Source organism: Eleutherodactylus coqui, chromosome 5 (genome assembly GCF_035609145.1).
Source record: "Eleutherodactylus coqui strain aEleCoq1 chromosome 5, aEleCoq1.hap1, whole genome shotgun sequence".
In the NCBI taxonomy this organism is placed as follows: Eukaryota; Metazoa; Chordata; class Amphibia; order Anura; family Eleutherodactylidae; genus Eleutherodactylus; species Eleutherodactylus coqui.
The window spans coordinates 269,157,971-269,168,871 of NC_089841.1; positions in this window are offsets into that span (position 1 = coordinate 269,157,971).

Sequence of the window (10,901 nt, forward strand, 5' to 3'; positions counted from 1 at the left end):
ATGCCTTTGTATTGTCAATGTCTTCAATGTGTATGCATTTGATGTGTATTGCACCTCTGCATCACTGAATGGGTTAATGTCTGGGTTATGTCTGAGAAATGTATCATGTTGTAAGTCATGTGATCGTGCTATGTATATATGTTTGCAAGGATGCTGTGCAAGTCAGTCTAAAGCAGTCCAAGAGAGTCTGGGAAGTCATTCTGAGTGCAAGCAGTAGAGTCTGTCTTGAGGAGAAAAGGGAACTCTTATCGAGTAATAGATGTTGAGCCTTGTCTTACGAGGATCTCTAAGATAGAAGAGGCTGAGCGATGGCCCTAATTCTGCCCTGGGCCCAATCTACTCCAGGCCACATCGGTACTAGTATGAAGTATTGAGAGAGAGATGAGCCGCCATGCAGCACTGAGTGTAACTTCAAATTGTGAGTGTGTAGCAGTAGAGAGCTGGAGAGAAAGTGAAGAGAGTCACCGGGAGCGGAACCCCACAGATAACTGGGACTGTGGCTTCTTCTGCCATCCTGAGAATCCTCCCGGTCACACCACTATCCTGTTTGGCACCTGTGATATACTGGCTGATGTAACATTTATGGACTGTTAATAGTTTATTCACGTAAACGAGCTACACTGACCGTTCCCGGTTTTGCTCAGAAAGTTATCCCTGTTTGTGGACTATTTATTGCTTCTGGATTCACTGCAGAGGATGGAACGGTGGCGTCACGAGTGACAGGACTTTAAGTTAAACCGTGGATTGAGTTTTCCCTATCAAAATCCCCCAGCAGTAAGTTGGACGGGTCCTGTGCTACCCCCAGGGGAGCAGATGGTAGAGCCCCGTGACAAGGCCTTATCTACCCCGCTATCTCCTCGGCTGTGTGCCCACGTGTGAGAGATTCACACGTGGCGCATCGGCACACACAGTAGTGTCAGCCCAGCCTAACCCAGACAGCAGGAAGTGCCTGCAACAGCCATATATTCAGTCTATCAGGTATAAGATCTAACATTGTACTTTACTTACTGTAAAGGCTGCAACTTAAAGGGGTTGTCCCGCGCCAAAACGGGTTTTTTTTTTTCAATAGCCCCCCCGTTCGGCGCGAGACAAACCCGATGCAGGGGCTTTAAAAAAAAAACCGCACAGTACTTACCCGAATCCCCGCGCTCCGGTGACTTCTTACTTACCTTGCGAAGATGGCCGCTGGGATCTTCACCCTCGGTGGACCGCAGGTCTTCTGTGCGGTCCATTGCCGATTCCAGCCTCCTGATTGGCTGGAATCGGCACACGTGACGGGGCGGAGCTACGAGGAGCAGCTCTCCAGCACGAGCAGCCCCATTCAAAACGGAGAAGACCGGACTGCGCAAGCGCGTCCAATCGGGCGATTAGACGCTGAAAATTAGACGGCACCATGGAGACGAGGACGCTAGCAACGGAACAGGAAGTGAATAACTTCTGTATGGCTCATAATTAATGCACAATGTACATTACAAAGTGCATTAATATGGCCATACAGAAGTGCATAACCCCACTTGCTTTCGCCGGACAACCCCTTTAAACTCCACTAGAAGTTAATGTGTATTTGGAGATGTGCTATAAATGGGACACAAACTGCTTTTGAAAATTGGGATTCACTGCCTATAATTCAGCAGACCTTCTTGTATCTGCCATCTCCTCCGTGTTCACAGGACCCCACGTCTGTTTCTATATCTGTCAGCGTTTCAAAATAGAAAATATTTTCTTTACCTGAAAACAAAAAAATCTAAGCCGAGGATTCTGGGGACAAAGGCCAAAGGAATGTAACTCCAGCACCAGAGTTGGTGCACTTGGAGGGTCTGTAGTACAGGACCCATTGCTGTTCAGGTTGTGGGCTTCTCTGGCTCTTTACTGCCATCTGCTGGCCACAGCACTTGTACATACTAAGGTCTCATGATACGAAGGGCCAGATCATCGAAAGTCTCTGGCTACTGCAGCCTCCCCTAAATATTCTGGTTGATGCTGCAGCAATCAGGAACATTACCCAAGGTTTCTAGAGCCGCGTTCTGCCGACGTGCTTCCTGGGACTACATTGTCCCTGTCTTACACATTGGCCACTGCAGGTTCTATACTCATTTTTCCTGTCCTGTTGACTAGTAAAATGTCTGGTTTTGTTTTCCAGCTTTGGCCTGACACTCCAGAATATAAAGAGATTTAGGGCTCCTGCCCACGGGCGGTTATTTGCTATGGAATCTGTGGCGGGCGTCTGCACAGCGGATCCGCAGCAAATAGCGCCCATAGCATGCTATGGAAAATTGCTTCTTCCTCCACGCTCCATTTTTCCGTGGATTCCGTGTAGACGGCTTCCATTGAAGTCAATGGAAGTTGTTTGATCCACGGCCCGTCCACAATGAACATTGCTGACAGGTCATCGCCTAGCGATGGAGCAGGAAAAAGAATCTGTACTGCGCATGCCTGATAGCGAGCCGCCGGGTCCATCCGCAGTACAGATTACCGGGCGACAGACCAGGTATACGCGGACGCCACTGCTGGCAGAGCCAGATTCTGTATAGTATAGGTTTGTGAAACAATGACTCCGTATGTACAAGATGTTCCAAGATTCAATCTGGAGCCGGTCAGACACAAAAGGGGCGCCTCTACCGGAGGAAGAAACCATCCAGAGCAAAGATGGAAAGGTTCGGAGGAGCAGAATAACTTCTGGAAGGAGCCAAGCAAGCCTCATCGTGGCCTCCTTGCCTGCAGGCTGCCACCATGCAAGTTCTCATCCACAGACCCTCCAGTAGCAACAAGCGGCCATCGCACACAGCCGCACAAGAAGTGAAAGCTGCACTGGGATGGGTGTCTATGGGCAACAAAGACAGATTATTGTGGAAGACTATGTGCGAAGCCGATCAATTAAGGAAACAGAAGAGACCTTCACTGACAAGTGCCGAGATACAAAACCACCTGCTAACTGTTGTATTCAGACCCTGGTTCAAAAATGGCGCCAACACAAGTCTGTCAGACATGAAGGAAGGCCTCTGCCAGTCCAGATGTCCTAAATTGTCAGACATTCAGCAGCGAATTGCAAATAGCCCTGAAAAATCAATTCTGAAGCCGTCCCCACCAGTCGGTGGATCACAATGTGTCACAAATATCTGGACCTGAAACTGTACAAAATAACGTTTGCAGGAACCGGCAGAGCACGACAAAGCCGAACGCGTATATTACTGCAAGGATTTGCTATGATTGCTAGAGGACATTTGGAGCCATTGCTGCACTTCATGATGGGCCAAGTGGGTTTTCATTTATCAGGTCACGTAAATTCACAGAATACAAGGTGCTGGTCTACTGACAATCCCCACCTGACTCACCAAACATTACTGGCCAGAAAATTGGCATTTGGTTGCAAGGTCAGGAGAAGGCTGCTGTCACACCGGTGTTAGGGTCAGTTTAGGTGAGGCTGTTCTCACACTGGCATTGGGGTCAGCTCAGGTGGGGCTGCTCTCACAGCAGTGTTAGGGTTAGTTCAGGTGAGACTACTCTCACATTGGCATTAGGGTCAGTTCAGGTGAGACTGTTCTCACACCGGCATTAGGGTCAGTCTAGGTGAGGCTGCTCTCACACCAGCATTGGGGTCAGCTCAGGTGGGGCTGCTCTCACAGTGGGGTTAGGGTTAGTTCAGGTGAGGCTGTTCTCACGTTGGCATTAGGGTCAGTTCAGGTGAGACTGCTCTCACACCGGCATTAGGGTCAGTCTAGGTGAGGCTGCTCTCACACTGGTGTTAGGGTTAGCTCAGCTGAGGCTGCTCTCACATTGGCATTAGGGTCAGTTCAGGTGAGGCTGTTCTCACGTTGGCATTAGAGTCAGTTCAGGTGAGACTGCTCTCACACCGGCATTAGGGTCAGTCTAGGTGAGGCTGCTCTCACACTGGTGTTAGGGTTAGCTCAGCTGAGGCTGCTCTCACAGCAGCGTTAGGGTTAGCTCAGGTGAGGCTGCTCTCACATTGGCATTAGGGTCAGTTCAGGTGAGGCTGCTCACACCGGCATTAGGGTCAGTCTAGGTGAGGCTGCTCTCACACTGGTGTTAGGGTTAGCTCAGGTGAGGCTGCTCTCACAGCAGCGTTAGGGTTAGCTCAGGTGAGGCTGCTTTTACACCAGCGTTAGGGTCAGTTCAGGTGAGGCTGCTCTCACAGTGGCGTTAGGGTTAGTTCAGGTGAGGCTGCTCTCACACCGGTGAAGCTCCGGCAGACTTGTTTGAAGTTCTCCTGCAGAGAACTTAATTTCAGTTGGACCGTATTTATATGTCAGTTTAATGTTTAATCCATTCAGTGACTCCACAAACTATCTGAGCTCAGAAGGTGAGGTCATGATGATGTCATCAATGTATATATGCCACAGATGTACTTTATTTGTATCTGTACTTCCTGGCAGCTGCTGACCAGGTCATGTGACTACTGCAGCCAATCAGTGGCTAGAGAAGGTCTCAGCAGTCACATGTTCTGATCAGAAGTAACCAGGAAGTGCAGAGCAGTTGTGAAGCAATTTTAAGTGGTAGGGAACCCCTTTACAAGGAACCTGTCAATAGCTTTGGGGTCAAATTAATTTTTTGAACGCCTTATTTCAGGTTGACACCACAGGTGCCCTGCAGCCTGATGTATTTTGTTACATCTGGTAATTCTCTCCTGCATCCTCAGTCTTCTTGCCCACCTCCTCTTGTCAACAGTATCTGTTGGGCACTTTCTTCGTAAGCTTAGGGTTTGGTCCACCGATGAGGTTTCTGAGAAGCTGGTAACTGAATGGAGGACCATTCTAAGGCTTGTGGATATAACAAGAGCTTTGTTCATAAAGCCTACCACCGAGTTAAGAGTGCACGCCATCAAGATCTATTGATGTCCCAACAACCAAGGAACTGGAACGACCAACAAATAATGTTCATTCGATCTTTCAAGTCAAAGAGTAGGAGGATGCATCCGGTCCTTGCTAGATATTGGGACATTTTATTGATTGATCCAATTCTTAAATCGTACTTACCGGCCAAACCATCAATTACGTTTCAAAGGTATAAGTGTTACGGCTGGTAGGAGACAGATGACCAGAGGGGGGTCCCTACAATCAGCCCACTCCCGTATCACTACCTACTTGCCCCCCTGGGCTAAGCCCCAGGGCGACAACTGGGCGGCGGTCCCTGCTCTGACCTAGTGACAGGGACCCCAAGGGAGAGGGACAGGAGACGGGTGGTCAAACAAGCCGCGTGAAAACCTACTGAGAGCGAAACAACAGAGGGTAACACAGAGAGTAGTCATGGAAAACTGAGTCAAACCGGGGAGGCACGTGCGCAGTACAAAAGGAGCAAGACAGGAGCAGAGCCAAAGGCATAAATGGGTCAGAAACACAGATTAGACGAGAACAGTAAATGCGGGTGCTAGCAGAGCTAAGTCTAACCAAATACTGGCAACCTCTGCTAGCACTCAGCAGCCTTATATGTGAAAGTCCCCACCCAGACAGGGCAGGGAAAGGTGACACACCTATAGGGGAGATGATAAGACCGGCTCCCCCCGGGGCTATGCACTATACAGAGAGCCACGTGGCTGGCCATAGGGAGCCCGTCCCTGAGCATGGCGCCGGGGGGAGCGGCCAACCACCAACACAGGGGAACTTCGACCAAAGCCGCCAGCCCCCCTAACATAAGACTCTCAGGGACCTCATGGGCAGGGGCAGCCATTCAAGGAAGCCTCTAATTTGGGCATTTGGTTTTCGGAACCCAGTTGATGTTGCCCCAGCAAGAACTGTGTAGTGTGTTCCACTATAAGGCCTCTTTCACACGGACGACAAAGTTGCGCAAGTTTCTCGGGTTGGGACAAATCACATGTATGTGAAGCTCTTGGCTTCCTATGGGTTCCTTCACATTTTTTATGTTTTGGTGCATTTTGACTGGAAATCAGCCACATATCCACAGCCGATTTCATACTATGCGGCGCTCCCCCTCACCTCCTCCGAAAGCTTCCCGCTGTCAGCGCTCTCCAGCTTCCGATTCCAGCAGCCTGTAGTGGCACTAACCTGAACAGGGCGCTGGGAACCGGAGATGGCAGCCATCTCGTCTGCACAGGACTATAGGGGCGGCCGACTCGTCTGCACAGGGCTATGGGGACGGTCATCACGTCTGCACAGGACTATGAGGCGGCCGACTTGTCTGCACAGGACTATGAGGCGGCCGACTTGTCTGCACAGGACTATGAGGCGGTCCATCTCGTCTGCACAGGACTATAGGGGCGGCCGACTCGTCTGCACAGGGCTATAGGGGCGGCCGACTCGTCTGCACAGGGCTATGGGGACGGTCATCACGTCTGCACAGGACTATGAGGCGGCCGACTTGTCTGCACAGGACTATGAGGCGGCCGACTTGTCTGCACAGGACTATGAGGCGGTCCATCTCGTCTGCACAGGACTATAGGGGCGGCCGACTCGTCTGCACAGGGCTATAGGGGCGGCCGACTCGTCTGCACAGGGCTATGGGGACGGCCGACTCGTCTGCACAGGACTATGAGGCGGCCGACTTGTCTGCACAGGACTATGAGGCGGCCGACTTGTCTGCACAGGACTATGAGGCGGCCGACTTGTCTGCACAGGACTATGAGGCGGCCGACTTGTCTGCACAGGGCTATGGGGACGGCCATCTCGTCTGCACAGGACTATGAGGCGGCCGACTTGTCTGCACAGGACTATAGGGGCGGCCGACTCATCTGCACAGGGCTATGGGGACGGCCATCACGTCTGCACAGGACTATGAGGCGGCCGACTCGTCTGCACAGGACTATGGGGGCGGCCGACTCGTTTGCACAGGACTATGGGGCGGTCCAACTCACCTGCACAGGACTAAGGGGGCGGCCGACTCGTTTGCACAGGACTATGGGGCGGCCGACTCACCTGCACAGGACTAAGGGGGCGGCCGACTCGTTTGCACAGGACTATGGGGGCGGTTGACTCGTCTGCACAGGACTATGGGAGCGACCATCGCATCTGCACAGGGCTCTGGTGGTGGCAGTCACGTTTGCACAGGACTATGGGGGCGGCCGACTCGTCTGCACAGGACTATGGGGGCGGCCATCTAGTCTGCACAGGACTAAGGGGGCGGCCGACTCGTCTGCACAGGACTATTTGGGCAGCCGACTCGTCTGCACAGGACTATGGGGGCGGCCATCGCGTCTGCACAGGGCTCTGGTGGCGGCCATCTAGTCTGCACAGGACTAAGGCCTCCCTCATGCAGGCGTTTTATACAGCTTTAACACTGCCTTTTCAGCCCAGCGCTAAACGCTGTACAAGGCTCCCATTCATTTCAATGGGGCTGCTCACACAGGGCTGAAAACGCAGCGCCTTCCAACGCTGCGCTTTGGACAGTGATGCATGTTCTATTTTGGGGCGTTTTCAGCCCTGTGTCGCCCATTAAAATGAATGGGCAGCGGTTTGAGCACTGCTGAAAACGTGGCAACACTTGGTGCCGCGTTTTTGGCAGCGTTAACCGCTCGCCGATTTTCGGGGTGAGGGCTTGTAATAGAAGCCGTACCCCGAAAATCAGTCCCAGCTAGGTGGAGAAAAAAAAGAAAGTAATCCTCACCTAGCCGCTGCAGTCTGGGTCGCGGCCGCTGGTCTCTGCCGCTCATCCGGGCTTCTCCAACACTCCCAAGTCTATTGCCGTAGGCCAGGTTTGAGAACCCCGCCTCCAGCAATAGAGTGCTGTGATTGGTTGTCGGCGTGCTCGATGCCCAATCACAGCCCTTCATTGACTGTCTCAGCCAATCAGCGCCGGCAAGCTCTGATTGGCTGAGACAGTCAATGAAGGGCTGTTATTGGGCATCGAGCCAGCGCCGACAACCAATCACAGCACTCTAATGCTGGAGGCGGGGTTCTCAAACCTGGCCTACGGCAATAGACTTGTTAGTGCAGAGGAAGCCCAGATCAGCAGCAGAGACCAGCGGCCGCGACCCGGACTGCAGCGGCTAGGTGAGTATTGCTTTTTTTTCTTTTCAGCATCCTTGGCTGCGTTTTCAGCCAAGCTGAAAACGCAGCCAAAATGCTGGCATAAAGTATGCCAGCGCTGCTGAAACGGGGCGGAATCTGCAGTAAACGTAGCGTTGAAAGGATGCGGCCGACTCGTCTGCACAGGGATGTGGGGGCAGAGGTCTCGCCTGCACAGGGCTATGAGGGCGGCTGTCTCGCCTGCACATGGCTATGAGGGCGGCTGTCTCGCCTGCACATGGCTATGAGGGCGGCTGTCTTGCCTGCACATGGCTATGAGGGCGGCTGTCTCGCCTGCACAGGGCTATGAGGGCGGCTGTCTTGCCCGAGTTACATTTAACAGTTTTTAGAGAGATGCTTTACAGCAGGCTCATGGGCCATTCAGATGATGGGCAGGAGGGACCAGTGACTTATATGGAGACTGTTCTAGACATGATCTGTGACCCGCGGGGGTCAGTGTGCAGAGGAGGTGAGCTGTGAATGGTGGATCTTGTGTTATCTACATATAGGTGTCACCTCTCAGTGTAATCATGCCTGTGATGGCAGTGAGATGACTGCTGCAAAGCTTTCTGTACAGCTCAGGAAGTATAAGACTAGTATTAGGATTAGTGGTCAGTGTGCAGGGAGAGGAGGAGGTGAGCTGTGACTATCATGAATGGTGGGTCCTGTATTATCTACACACAGGTGTCACCTCTCAGTATAATCCTGTCTGTGATGTCGGTGAGATGACTGCTGCAAAGCTTCCTCTACAGATCAGGGCCGGCTGCTACATTCTGACAAAAAGTAATAAAGAAATCACCAAAAATTCTTAATAAATATGTCTTTGGGTCCTTCTACACGGGACGACATGTCCCGGCAGCATGTCCCGCTAATCTTTCCTGCAATCTTACAAGGGAATAATCATCATTAGTGATCGGAGGCGAAGCGGTTGGGGGTCGCTCCCACCACCTCCCTTCGGAGTAAGCCGGCCATAGGTCAGAAGCGATAAGTGCCTGTTCACACGGACGATTCGTTGTTTTATAGTGCAGAAATGGCTGTGGGATGTCACTATTACCACTGGGGCCGCTGTGGGATGTCACTATTACCGCTGGGGGTTCTGTGGGATGTCACTATTACCGCTGGGGCCGCTGTGGGATGTCACTATTACCACTGGGGCTGCTGTGGGGGGGTCACTATTACCGCTGGGGCCGCTGTGGGGGGTCACTATTACCGCTGGGCTGCTGTGGGGGGTCACTATTACTGCTGGGGCCGCTGTGGGGGGTCACTATTACTGCTGGAGCCACTGTGGGGGGTCACTATTACCGCTGGGGCCGCTGTGGGGGGTCACTATTACCGCTGGGCTGCTGTGGGATGTCACTATTACCGCTGGGGCCGCTGTGGCGGGTCACTATTACCGCTGTGGCCACTGTGGGGGTCACTATTACCGCTGGGGCCGCTGTGGGGGGTCACTATTACCGCTGGGGCCGCTGTGGGGGGACACTATTACCGCTGGGGCCGCTGTGGGGGGTCACTATTACCGCTGGGCTGCTGTGGGATGTCACTATTACCGCTGGGGCCGCTGTGGGGGGTCACTATTACTGCTGGAGCCACTGTGGGGGGTCACTATTACCACTGGGGCCGCTGTGGGGGGTCACTATTACTGCTGGGGCCGTTGTGGGGGGGTCACTATTACTGCTGGAGCCACTGTGGGGGGTCACTATTACCGCTGGGGCCGCTGTGGGGGCTCACTATTACCACTGGGGCTGCTGTGGGGAGTCACTATTACTGCTGGGGCCGCTGTGGGGGGTCACTATTACCGCTGGGGCCGCTGTGGGATGTCACTATTACTGCTGGGGCCGCTGTGGGGAGTCACTATTACTGCTCGGGCCTCTGTGGGGGTCACTATTATACTGGGGGCTGCTGTGGGATGTCACTATTACCGCTGGAGCCACTGTGGGATGTCACTATCACTGCTGGGATATGTTTACACATGGTGGAAATTCTGCAGACCCGGAAAGTTCTGTGTCAAATCCGCAGCATTTCCACATCCAAAAAGCAGTCCCAATCTGCACGCCGTCCATCTTGAAGCGGCCCGGTCCTTTTTATGATGACGGGGGTTAAATCATACGTCGTGATCAGCCCCGCCCCCTGACGTGTTGGCACTTTGCGATAAGTGGGTTTTGGTTGCCGTTTGGGCACTCGGTCTCTAGAAGGTTCGCCATCACTGGTCTAGGGGACCATTGTGTTCCTCCGCTTCTGGATGGCCGAGGGTTCTCCTGAATACCCGATCGGCTCATTACCGCTGCTGAAAAGGTCATCATTCACAGCAGAACCGCGTCGCCCCGATGCCAACTGTTTGGGCTCCGCTGACCGACGAATTCCCATTTGTCTGACACCCTAAATGCCGCTCTTTGGGCCCGACGGGCTCCACCACCTTTGGGGCACTCTGTCCTTGGGAGACAGCTGGACTAGGGAGGTTCTCCGTTTGGCAAGACCCCCTATGTCTTGTAGAGTGCTGATGCTCCCCACCTGATTACATTCCTGGGCAGGACCCCTGGGTAAGGTGGGCACCCTGCGGATGATCTCCTTCCTGGATGCATTCAGTGTTTGCCCCCACCAGAGCAGGCAGATGTCCTCTCGTACCTTTGGTCACCCGCCTTCGGAGCTTATGTGTTACTTTTCGCTCTGATAGCAGGTTTAGCCATTCTACTGTTAACCCTTTGCAATCCAATTTTGGATTCAGAGTTTCCTAGGGGGCTTTCTATTTCAGCCATTATACAATGGCGCCATCTGCTGGCTAGAGCCAGTACTGCGGTATGGGACATGCAGGAGACCCCCGACAACAGAGCGGCCAGTAATCTACAGTAAGAATACCCTGCCGGACGTCTTCCCATATGGGAGCTTCACAGTCTTCAATCAGAATGTCTTCAGCCGTCAGACAGTGGATTG